This window comes from Oryx dammah, unplaced genomic scaffold (genome assembly GCF_014754425.2).
Source record: "Oryx dammah isolate SB20612 unplaced genomic scaffold, SCBI_Odam_1.1 HiC_scaffold_24, whole genome shotgun sequence".
In the NCBI taxonomy this organism is placed as follows: Eukaryota; Metazoa; Chordata; class Mammalia; order Artiodactyla; family Bovidae; genus Oryx; species Oryx dammah.
Genome location: NW_024070208.1, coordinates 10977280 through 10990172, shown reverse-complemented (window position 1 = coordinate 10990172; position 12893 = coordinate 10977280).

The following is a 12893-nucleotide window of genomic DNA, read 5'->3' as shown; positions in this document are numbered from 1 at the left end:
GCATAGTCAATAAAGCAGAAATAGATGTTTTTCTGGAACTCTCTTGCTTTTTCCATGATCCAGCAGATGTTGGCAGTTTGATCCCTGGTTCCTCTGCCTTTTGTAAAACCATCTTGAACATCAGGAAGTTCACCGTTCACATATTGTTGAAGCCTGGCTTGGAGAATTTTGAGCATTACTTTACTAGCGTGTGAGATGGGTGCAATTGTGCGGTAGTTTGAGCATTCTTTGGCATTGCCTTTCTTTGGGATTGGAATGAAAACTGACCTTTTCCAGTCCTGTGGCCACTACTGAGTTTTCCAAATTTGCTGTCATATTGAGTGCAGCACTTTCACAGCATCATCTTTTGGGATTTGAAATAGCTCCACTGGAATTCCATCACCTCCACTAGCTTTGTTCATAGTGATGCTTTCTAAGGCCCACTTGACTTCACATTCCAAAGGGGAAATGTATGGGGAAGGATAAATTAAGAGCTTGGCATTAGCTTGGTATATGGCTTTTATATAAAATAGATAAACAACAAGGTCCTGCTGTATAGCACAGGGAATTATATTCAATATATTGGAATAACCTATAATGAAAAAGAATCTGAAAAAGAATATATGTGTATAACCAAATCACTTTGTTGTACACCAGCATCTAACACAATACTGTAAATCACCTATACCTCAATTAAAAAAAAAAAAACACTGCCAAACCAAAGAAACTTTATGGTTTTCATAAGGCTACATTTAACTTTAACCACTGAAAATTTAGTAGCCAAATTGAGATGTCCACAAGTATGAACATTCATCAGAGTTTTAAAACATAATATGAAAAAGAGTGTAAAATATTTCATTAATAATTTTATATTAATTAAACATTAAATAATATGTTGCAAATATTGGATTAAATAAATTGTTAAAATTAATTTCATGTTAAAAAATGTGGCTGCTAGAAAATGTGAGACGACACATGGGCTTGAATTGTATTTGTGTTGGGTAGTTCTTTGGAACACGCACACTTAGTTTGTGTTCTAAGTCTGCCAACATCGGGAGCTTGTGATTCTACACAATTTGTTCTTGTTTCTGACGTGGATTCTTCCCTCTCGTTAGATAGAAAGACACTCCAGAAACACCTGTGATTTTCACAATGGCCAGTCAAGACAATTTTTATTGGTGATACTGGTGGAAATCATGGAACGAGTGTCAGGACTTTAGAGAAATGACTGGAACAATGATTCTGGGGCCTCCAGGGACTTCTGGTGCGATTTATTACCCAGCAACTGAGCTTGTATGTGGAAAAGCTGGTATTTAAAATTATAAGGCGAGGTTTCTTTTAAAAATCAGCATATATAACCTGACTTTTATTCACTGCCTTTCTCATGCAGTTAAAGTTGAATAAAACTCTTTCATCGTTCTGTATCATTAAAACACATCCCAAAAAGGGTTGAGAAACACAGTGGTAGACTCTAAATTAAGCAATAAGATATGCACTTTTAGTTTCCCTAATTACCTACCATTGAAAGTAGGTTGGAAATAAAATAAACATGCTGCCTTGAAATGAGAATTAATATGTGCTAGAGCTTTGGGGAAAGCCATATTAAACAATTGAATTTTGGAATATTTTGCTTTGTCAAAAAACCCAAAGGCATTCTTCCCTTTGGAATTGAATCTTCATTTAGAGGTGTTTTTTTTTTTTTTTTAATTACTTGTTCCATGTGTTTTACAAAGTGCCTTTATCAAGCTATTATGACATTTTGTTCATTATGTATTGAACCCTGTCACAAGCTATGAAGGCAATCAGCGCCTTCTCTGTCACTTGTAGAGAGAAGCCGAGTGTAAAGGGCGCCGTGGTTCCATGGGGGAAGGGCGGTGTTAATTACAGAACGCGTTGTCGGGAGTTCAGTGGAGGACACCTCGCTGGCACTCTACTTGGGTTGGCTTGCGGGAGACGGGAGAGGGCAAAGGGCAGAGCAGAGGGTGGAAGAGAGGTGCTGTGGGCTGGCTGGCACCCCGTCTCTCACACCAGCTCCTCCGGACCTCTTGATTCTGGGTCATGTATGTTTCACATCAAGAGTGAATCCTAACCTTCAAGAGACACATTCCTCACCTAGGGTAGGCTGAGTGAGAGACGGATCTCATTACAGATGGAGACTACTAGAATCAGATCAGCGTCTCCTCTAGGGTCTGATCCTGAGTGGATTGGAGCAGCAAAGACTCTCAAAGAGCCTTGAGCAGGGCCTCATTTCTGTCTCCAACGGGGAGAGAGGGGAAAGGAGAAGCGTGTCCAAGCACAATCCTGAGACTCTTCTCAGGGCAGGAGCAGGGGAGGTGTTGATGTTAGGGCTGAAGGAAGACAGTTTAACTATCACCTTTTACGCTGAAGGTTTAAAAAGACAGTTTAAGCATCACCTTTTAAAATGAAAATGCTAAACAGGTTAGCCTAAGCTGTTATCAGAACTGCAAGTGACATCTCTTTTCAAAGGGAAAAAAGAAAAATGCCATTGCAGAATACCTGTTCACAAAAATAACAGGGAGCTCCGATGGTGACCTCATTGTTCTGGATGGTCTAACTCCCTAAGTTCAGGCCCCTTTCCCTGAGCTGTTGTTCAGCCAGGTCTGACTCTTTGTGACCCCATGGGCTGCAGCACGCCAGGCCTCCCTGTCCATCACCATCTCCCGGAGCTTGCTCAAACCCATGTCCATTGAGTCAGTGATGCCATCCAACTATCTCATCGTCTGCCATCCCCTTCTCCTGCCCTCAATGTTTCCAAGCATCAGGGTCTTTTTCAATGAAGAATGTATCTTTTCTGTGATACAATAGACCTGGAGGACCCAAGGTTTCTGTGGAGTTCCTGGAATCCATCCTCCTGCTTTGAACTAGGACTTCTACTAACCGACTGTTACATGATCTAATCTCAAAAATTGCAAGAGAGGGACTTCCTATTTTAGGTACATGATGATTTAGGGGAAGTGACCACCATGTGCCAAGGGCTTTACATGTTGTGTCCTTGATGCTTGCAGTAACATGTAAAGTAGGCATTATTATGTCCACCCTGGAAATGAAGACACTGACTGGGGCTTGGAGAGATACAATAACATCCCCAAAGGAGAAGCCTTGAAATTTATTGCTGGATCTGTCTGTCTCCAAAACCATGTACTTTCCCATTACATTATGTTGCTCCTATTAAGTTCTTTTCAATATCTAATCGGTATCTTTCCAGTTATAACTTACACTATTTATCTCAGTGCTTACTGGACATGGAGCAGTTCTTCTCAAAGCCTTTCATATATCTGAAGATGGCTACATCCGCCTTCTCTTGCCTTTTTCTTATTTGTTGCAAAAATTTCTCAGGAACGTGAAGTTCATGTCCTCAAAATATTTTGTTTCTTTCATCTGGCATTTAATGTATATCTATGCAGATGAGTTTTGCTTATGAGAGACTAGATGAATCTTCCATTTCATTCCTTTATTCAAAGGGTTTAACAGGGTACAGACTGTGTGCCATGAACTGGGTTGGATGCTGGACATTCAAAGAACAAGGTCTGTGCCAGAAAAATCTGAGGGAGCTCCCCGTTCTGTCTGAGCAGGATGGAGAGCTCTTCACAGGGTTGGTGGCAGGAAAAGTGGGCACTGAAGGATGAAGAGGAAATCCCTAGCTGATGGAGGGCTCTTGGGAGGCAGGACAGGCCAAGGGAACCTTATGGGTAGAGTCCTGGCAGGTGGGCATGCCATGGTGTGAAGGAAGAGGAAGTATTTTGGTGCAGTAGAGAAGGTAGGGTGGGCACAGAAAAATGGCAGGAGATGGTTCAGGGCAGGAGTCAGATCACAGAGAGTTTCTATGTCACGTTAAAGGGACCATCAGTTCAGCTCAGTTCAGTCGCTCAGTCGTGTCCGACTCTTTGCGACCCCGTGAACTGCAGCACGCCAGGCCTCTCTGTCCATCACCAACTCCCAGAGTTTACCCAAACTCATGTCCATTGAGTCGGTGATGCCATCCAACCATCTAATCCTCTGTCGTCCCCTTCTCCTCCCACCTTCAATCTTTCCCAGAATCAGGGTCTTTTCAAACGAGTCAACTCTTCGCATCAGGTGGCCAAAGTATCGGAGTTTCAGCTTCAACATCAGTCCTTCCAATGAACACTCAGGACTGATCTCATTTAGGATGGACTGGTTGGATCTCCTTGCAGTCCAAGGGACTCTCAAGAGTCTTCTCCAACACCGCAGTTCAAAAGCATCAATTCTTCAGTGCTCAGCTTTCTTCACAGTCCAACTCTCACATCCATACATGACCACTGGACAGACCATAGCCTTGACTAGATGGACCTTTGTTGGCAAAGTAATATCTCTGCTTTTTAATATGTTGTGTAGATTGGTCATACTTTGTCTTTTAATTTGTGGAATTAAAAAAAATTATAAAGAATAATTGAATAGATACCCATACTTGTATTCCTACCAACCAGAATTAAAACCATTAGCATTTCACTATATAGTTTTTAACCTTTAAAAAAAGAAATCAGATACTCCAGATAGTCTGAAAGCCTCCTTAACCAACACTTCTAACCTAATTCTTTTCTCTCCACTCTTTCCCAAGGCAATGATCATCTATTTGGTATTTATCCTTTAGGATAGTTTAAAGCATCAATTTTACACACATAAGTATTATGCTGTAACACATCCTTCTGCATCTCATTTTTTCTTCCCCTCAACATTGTTTCTGAGCTCTATCCATGTTGATAGATCAACATTCATTCATTTTAAACTCACATAAAGTCCTATTTTATGAATACTATGCTTTATGTATGGTCCCCCCATTGATGGGGATATGGGTCATTTCTAGTATCATGCTATCAAAAATGGTCAGCGTCCTTACCTTTCTTTCTCTAGGGAAGCTGTGTCCAGTTTTTCACAATGATGAGAGCCATGCTGGAGAGTGGGGATTTATGAAGAAAACAATGAAACACTAAGCAAAAACAGATCTCCAGGTCTTTTCTCTGGAAATTCTCACTCAGAGGGCCTGGCAATTTTTAAAAATTTATTTGGTTTTCTTTCTCTAGCTGTGAGCACAGGCTATGCTCTGGTGGCGGTACTCGGGTGTCTCTTTGCAGTGTTTCTCTTGCTGCAGAACACGGGCTCCAGGCACGTGGGCTTCAGAGCTGCAGGGCTCGGGTTGCAGTAGTTGTGGTGCACAGGCTTAGTTGCCCTGTGACCTGTATACAGATTTCTCAGGAGGCAAGTCAGGTGGTCTGGCATTCCCATCTCTTCAAGAATTTTCCAGTTTGTTGTGATCCATGCAGTCAAAGGCTTTAGCATAGTCAGTGAAGCAGAAGTATATGCTTTTCTGGAACTCCCTTGCTTTTTCAATGATCCAGTGGATGTTGGCAGTTTGATCTCTGGTTCCTCTGCCTTTTCTAAATCCAGCTTGAACATTTGAAATTTCTCGGTTCATGTACTGTTAAAGCCTAACTTAGAGAATTTTGAGCATTATATTACTATCATGTGAGATGTGTGCAGTAGATCGAGCGTTCTTTGGCATTGCCTTTCTTTGGGATTGGAATGAAAACTGACCTTTTCCAGTCCTGTGGCCACTGCTGAGTTTTCCAAATTTGCTGGCATATTGAGTGCAGCACTTTGACAGCATCATCTTTCAGGACTTGAAACAGTTCAACTGGAATTCCATTACCTCCACTAGCTTTGTTCGTAGTGATGCTTGCTAAGACCCACTTGACTTAGCATTCCAGGATGTCTGGCTCTAGGTGAGTGATCACACCATCATGATTATCTGGGTCATTAAGATCTCTTTTGTATAGTTCTTTTGTGTATTCTTGACACCTCCTCTTAATATCTTCTGCTTTTGTTAGGTCCCTACAGTTTCAGTCCTTTTCTGTGCTCATCTTTGCTTGAAATATTCCCTTGGTATCTCTAATTTTCTTGAAGAGATCTCTAGTCTTTCCCATTCTATTGTTTTCCTCTATTTCTTTGCACTGATCACTGAGGAAGGCTTTCTTATCTCTCTTTGCTATTCTTTGGAACTCTGCATTCAGATCGACATATCTTTCCTTTTCTCCTTTGCTTCTAGCTTCTCTTCTTTTCTCAGCTATTTGTAAGGCCTCCTCAGACAGCCATTTTGCTGTTTCCATTTCTTTTCTTGGGGATGATTTTAATCACCGCCTCCTGTACAATGTTATGAACCTCTGTCCGTAGCTCCTCAGGCACTCTGTCTATCAGATCTAATCCCTTGAATCTATTTGTCACTTTCACTATATAATAGTAAGGGATTTGATTTAGGTCATACCTGAATGGTCTAGTGGTTTTCCCCACTTTCTTCAATTTAAGTCTGAATTTGGCAATAAGGAGTTCATGATCTGAGCCACAGTCAGCTCCTGGTCTTGCTTTTGCTGACTGTATAGAGCTTCTCCATCTTTGGCTGCAAATAATATAACCAGTCTTGTTTCAGTATTGACCATCTGGTGCTGTCCATGTGTAGAGTCGTCTCTTGTGTTGTTGGAAGAGGGTGTTTGCTATGACATGTGCGTTCTCTTGGCAAAACTGTGTGAGTCTTTGACCTGCTTTGTTTTGTACTCTAAGGGCAAACTTGCCTGCTATTTCAGGTATCTCTTGACTTGCTGCTTTTGTATTCCAGTCCCCTATGAGGAAAAGGACATCTTCTTTGGGTGTTAGTTCTAGAAGGTCCAGAGTATAGGGACTGAGAATCAGAGAGCACAAATGGTACACCTCAGACTCCGTGTACATCCAGGGGTTGTTGTTGTTCAGCCACTAAGTCCTGTAAGACTCTGCAACCCCACGGACTGTAGTGCTCCAGGCTCCCCATCCTTCACTGTGTTCCCAGATTTGCTCAAATTCATGTCCATTGAGTCAGTGATGCCATCCAGCCATCTCACCCTCTGTTGTCCCTTTTTCCTCCTGCTCTCAGTCTTTCCCAGCATCAGGGTCTTTCCCAATGAGTTGGTCTTTGCATCACGTGGCCAAAGTATTGGAACTTCATCTTCAGCATCACTCCTTCCAGTGAATATTCAGGGTTGATTTCCTTTAGAATGGACTGGTTTGATCTCCTTACGGTCCAAGGAACTCCCCAGAGTCTTCTTTAATACTACAATTCAAAATCATCAGTTTTTCGGTGCTCAGCCTTCTTTATAAGCTTAGATTAAAATCAATCACACTGTATTAGTTTACAGGGCCAAGTCAGGGAGGGGCCCTCACACCAGATGCTCACTCAGAACTAGAGTAGCTCCGTGCGATTTCTATCTTTATACCTGCAAGGATTTGATACCTACCCCCCAAACTTGTCCCCCTCTAAAAGAAGGATGGTCAATAGGCCCATGGATGATAGACGCTGTGCGAAGTTATGAGGACCCTAAAAACAGACAGGGGCATGGTCACTGGTCAACCAGGGCAGTAAGTAAGGAGAGTCTTTGAGCTCTGCAGTATCAGAAGTCTCCTTATATGTGGAAGACAGAATAACATATTTTTTTGTGCTTCTTTCTGCATTTCTTCTCTGGCTAAGCTTTGACAGCTTTTATTATGAGCTTTCCTGGTAGCTCAGCTGGTAAAGAATCCACCTGCAATGCTGGAGACCCCGGTTCAATTCTTGGGTCCAGAAAATCTGCTGGAGAAGGGATAGGCTACCCACTCCAGTATTCTTGGGGTTCGCTTGTGGCTCAGCTGGTAAGGAATCCACCAGCAGTGCAGGAGACCTGGTTCGATCCCCGGGTTAGGAAGATCCCCTGGAGAAGGGGATGGCTAGCCATCCCAGTATTCTGGCCTGGAAGATGCCATGGACTCTACTATGGACTGGCAAAGAGTCAGACATGACTGAGCGACTTTCCCTTTCACTTTTTTCCCCCTGTATTTAACCAGAGTTCTTGGGCTGACTCTGATCACTGGCCTTCTGCAGGGCTCCCTGGAGTGACAATGAGGTGGTTTGCTCTATGAGTTCATCGGAGAGAGTCTAAATACAATTGTAATAAAGTTTTTTTCATGGCAACTCCATTCAATAAGGACTGTCACTTCTCAACTGGGGAACTAGGTACAGAGAAGGCTAGTTACTAAAATAAGATCACACAGCAGCTCCGTGGCAGGGAATGGCTCTGAAGTTACAGTGGTTTAATGATGACAGCATCTGAGTCTTATTAGAAGCTCTGGGTTTGTCTGGTTTATTTTAACTACTCTCCACAGCAATGCCATCACCACCACCACCATTGTCGTCATCACCGTTCCATTTTGCAAATTTCAGGTCAAGAAACTGATGTGCATAAAAAAGTTAATTTTTTTTTTCAGAGTCAGATCACTAAAAAATGGCAAGGTTTGAACCCAAGCCATTGGGCTCTGTGATAGGTACACTGAAATCCTGTCTGGCACTGGCCTGTTTTGTCCAGCCTCCTCATCTTAATTCACTGCTAATAGTAAGTTACTTTTGCTGGGTGCAATGTTGGATGAGAGTTAAGAGCATATGTAAGGTACTAGAGAAAGTGATAGAAGTTGATGGGCCGTGCACTTAGGAAGAACGCACAATCACTTTGCAGGTTGCTGCATGCAAGCATCTCTTAAGCAAATGCAAGGATTGTGTTACAGGGTATTCAGACATGATGCGTGGGATTTGGGTGGTTTTCACTGGGTTCAGTTTAATTCAAGTTCAGCCATTCAGTTGTGTCCGATTCTTTTCCACCCCATGGACTGCAGCGTGCCCGGCCTCCCTGTCCATCACCAACTCCTGGAGTGTACTCAAACTCATGTCCATTGAGTTGGTGATGCCATCCAGCCATCTCATCCTCTGTCATCCCCTTCTCTCATCTTCAATCTTTCCCAACATCAGGGTCATTTCAAATGAGTCAGTTTTCACTGGGTAAGCGTGGTCTTCTCTGTATCTCTGATGTCCCTTGATTTGGAAAGAGACAGAAACTTTTAGTCAGGAATCCTGCTATGAGGAAGAAGAGAACATAACGTTTTCTTTATGTCAAAACCTGGAAGAGTGACTACCAAGGATGATGCCCCTGCACAGTGGATGTTGAGGATGATGGCTGTCATACTAAGATGAAGGAGAGACAGGAAGGAGGTGGGGATTAAGGTGCTCTGCTAACTGAATAGGCTTCTCAGATGGCTCGAGTGGTCAACTGTCCACCAATACAGGAGACGTGGGTTTGATCCCTGGGTCCAGAAGATCCCCTGGAGGAGGAAATGGCAACCCACTCCAGTATTCTTTCCTGGGAAATCCCATGGACAGAGGAGCCTGGCAGGTTAAAGTCCATGGGGTGGCAGAAGTGTCAGACATGACTTAGCAACTGAGCACGCGTGTGTGCACACACACACACACACACACACACACACAAGCGGGGCAACCCAAGACGGGCGGGGCATGGTGGAGAGGTCTGACAGAATATGGTCCACTGGAGAAGGGAATGGCAAACCACTTCAGTATTCTTGCCTTGAGAACTCCATGAACAGTATGAAAAGGCAAAATGATAGGATACTGAAAGAAGAACTCCCCAGGTCAGTAGGTGCCCAATATGCTACTGGAGATCAGTGGACAAATAACTCCAGAAAGAATGAAGGGATGGAGCCAAAGCAAAATCAATACCCAGCTGTGGATGTGACTGGTGATAGAAGCAAGGTCCGATGCTGTAAAGAGCAATATTGCATAGGAACCTGGAATGTCAGGTCCATGAATCAAGGCAAATTGGAAGTGGCAAACAAAAGATGGCAACAGAGAACGTCAACATTCTAGGACTCATCAAAGTAAAATGGACTGGAATGGGTGAATTTAACTCAGATGACCATTATACCTACTACTGTGGACAGGAATCCCTCAGAAGAAATGGAGTAGCCATCGTGGTCAACAAAAGAGTCCGAAATGCAGTACTTGGATGCAATCTCAAAAACAACAGAATGATCTCTGTTCGTCTCCAAGGCAAACCATTCAATATCACAGTAATCCAAGTCTATGCTCCAACCAGTAATGCTGAAGAAGCTGAAGTTGAACGGTTCTATGAAGACCTTTTAGAACTACTACCCAAAAAAGATGTCCTTTTCAGTATAGGGGACTGGAATGCAAAAGTAGGAAGTCAAGAAACACCTGGAGTAACAGGCAAATTTAGCCTTGGAATGCGGAATGAAGCAGGGCAAAGACTAATAGAGTTTTGCCAAGAAAATGCACTGGTCATAGCAAACACCCTCTTCCAACAACACAAGAGAAGCCTCTACACATGAACATCACCAGATGGTCCACACTGAAATCAGATTGATTATATTCTTTGAAGCCAAAGATGAAGAAGCTCTATACTGTCAACAAAAACAAGACCAGGAGCTGACTGTGGTTCAGATCATGAACTCCTTATTACCAAATTCAGACTCAAATTGAAGAAAGTAGGGAAAACCACTAGACCATTCAGGTATGACCTAAATCAAATCCCTTATGATTATACAGTGGAAGTGAGAAATAGATTTAAGGGCCTAGATCTGACAGAGTGCCTGATGAACTATGGAATGAGGTTCATGACATTGTACAGGAGACAGTGATCAAGACCATCCCCATGGAAAAGAAATGCAAAAAAGCAAAATGGCAGTCTGGGGAGGCCTTACAAATAGCTGTGAAAAGAAGAGAATCGAAAAGCAAAGGAGAAAAGGAAAGATAAGCATCTGAATGCAGAGTTCCAAAGAATAGCAAAAAGAGATAAGAAAGCTTTCTTCAGCAATCAATGCAAAGAAATAGAGGAAAACAACAGAATGGGAAAGACTAGAGATCTCTTCAAGAAAATTAGAGATACCAAGGGAACATTTCATGCAAAGATGGGCTCGATAAAGGACAGAAATGGAAGGGACCTAACAGAAGCAGAAGATATTAAGAAGAGGTGGCAAGAATACACAGAAGAACTGTACAAAAAAGAGCTTCATGACCTGGATAATCACGATGGTGTGATCACTCATCTAGAGCCAGACATCTTGGAATGTGAAGTCAAGTGGGCCTTAGAAAGCATCACTATGAACAAAGCTAGTGGAGGTGATGGCATTCCAGTGGAGCTATTTCAAGTCCTGAAAGATGATGCTGTGAAAGTGCTGCACTCAATATGACAGCAAATTTGGAAAACTCAGCAGTGGCCACAGGACTGGAAAAGGTCAGTTTTCATTCCAATCCCAAAGAAAGGCAATGCCAAAGAATGCTCAAACCACCACACAATTGCACTCATCTCACACACTAGTAAAGTAATGCTCAAAATTCTCCAAGCCAGGCTTCAGCAATATGTGAACCGTGAACTCCCTGATGTTCAAGCTGGTTTTAGAAAAGGCAGAGGAACCAGAGATCAAATTGCTAACATCCATTGGATCATGGAAAAAGCAAGAGAGTTCCAGAAAAACATCTATTTCTGCTTTCTTGACTATGCCAAAGCCTTTGACTGTGTGGATCACAATAAACTGTGGAAAATTCTGAAAGAGATGGGAATACTAGACCACCTAACCTGCCTCTTGAGAAATCTGTATGCAGGTCAGGAAGCAACAGTTAGAACTGGACATGGAACAACACACTGGTTCCAAATAGGAAAAGGAGTACGTCAAGGCTGTATATTGTCACCCTGCTTATTTAACTTATACTCAGAGTATATCATGAGAAACGCTGGACTGGAAGAAACACAAACTGGAATCAAGATTGCCAGGAGAAATATCAATAACCTCAGATGTGCAGATGACACCACCCTTATGGCAGAAAGTGAAGAGGAACTAAAAAGCCTCTTGATGAAAGTGAAAGAGGAGAGTGAAAAAGTTGGCTTAAAGCTCAATATTCAGAAAACGAAGATCATGGCATCGGGTCCCATCACTTCATGGGAAATAGATGGGGAAACAGTGGCAACAGTGTCAGACTTTAATTTTGGGCTCCAAAATCACTGCAGATGGTGACTGCAGCCATGAAATTCAAAGACGCTTACTCCTTGGAAGAAAAGTTATGACCAACCTAGATAGCATATTCAAAAGCAGAGACATTACTTTGCCGACTAAGGTCCGTCTAGTCAAGGCTGTGGTTTCTCCAGTGGTCATGTAAGGATGTGAGAGTTGGACTGTGAAGAAGGCTGAGCGCCAAAGAATTGATGCTTTTGAACTGTGGTGTTGGAGAAGACTCTTGAGGATCCCTTGGACTGCAAGGAGATCCAACCAGTCCATTCTGAAGGAGATCAGCCCTGGGATTTCTTTGGAAAGAATGATGCTAAAGCTGAAACTCCAGTACTTTGGGCACCTCATGTGAAGAGTTGACTCTTTGGAAAAGACTTTGATGCTGGGAGGAATTGGGGGCAGGAGGAGAAGGGGACGACAGAGGATGAGATGGCTGGATGGCATCACTGACTCGATGGACGTGAGTCTGAGTGAACTGCGGGAGTTGGTGATGGACAGGGAGGCCTGGCGTGCTGCGATTCATGGGGTCACAAAGAGTCGGACATGACTGAGCAACTGAACTGAACTGAAGCAGCATTTTACAAGAGAGATGACCTAGATTTTCAGTTATGCTTTGTGCTTTTCCATTTTGTTACCCTTAGTCATTAGCAAAGACTTGATTTTTTTCCAGCCAACTGCAATCAACTGTGCTGCCACATAGGAAGAAAAGACGTAGCTCGTGAACATTTGGGTCGGTTATAAAGTAGGAGTTGCCGTACTCCCTTGAAATAGGCATGAAATTTGGCCAGAGTCTGGGGTGGTGTGGTAGGGAGGAAGATGTGATTTTCAAAATAGAGTCCCAATGTCCCCAAAGCTTGCTTTTCAGAAAAGTCACCTTTAGAGTCCCACCTGGAGGTTTGGAGCTCTGTCTTTTTCAGATTGTGGTGTCATTTTCATCATTCTCGAGGCGAAATCCTGCCCCTCCTGCTATCTGGCGAGCTATCTTTTGAAGGAATGAGCTGCCCTAGAGCGGC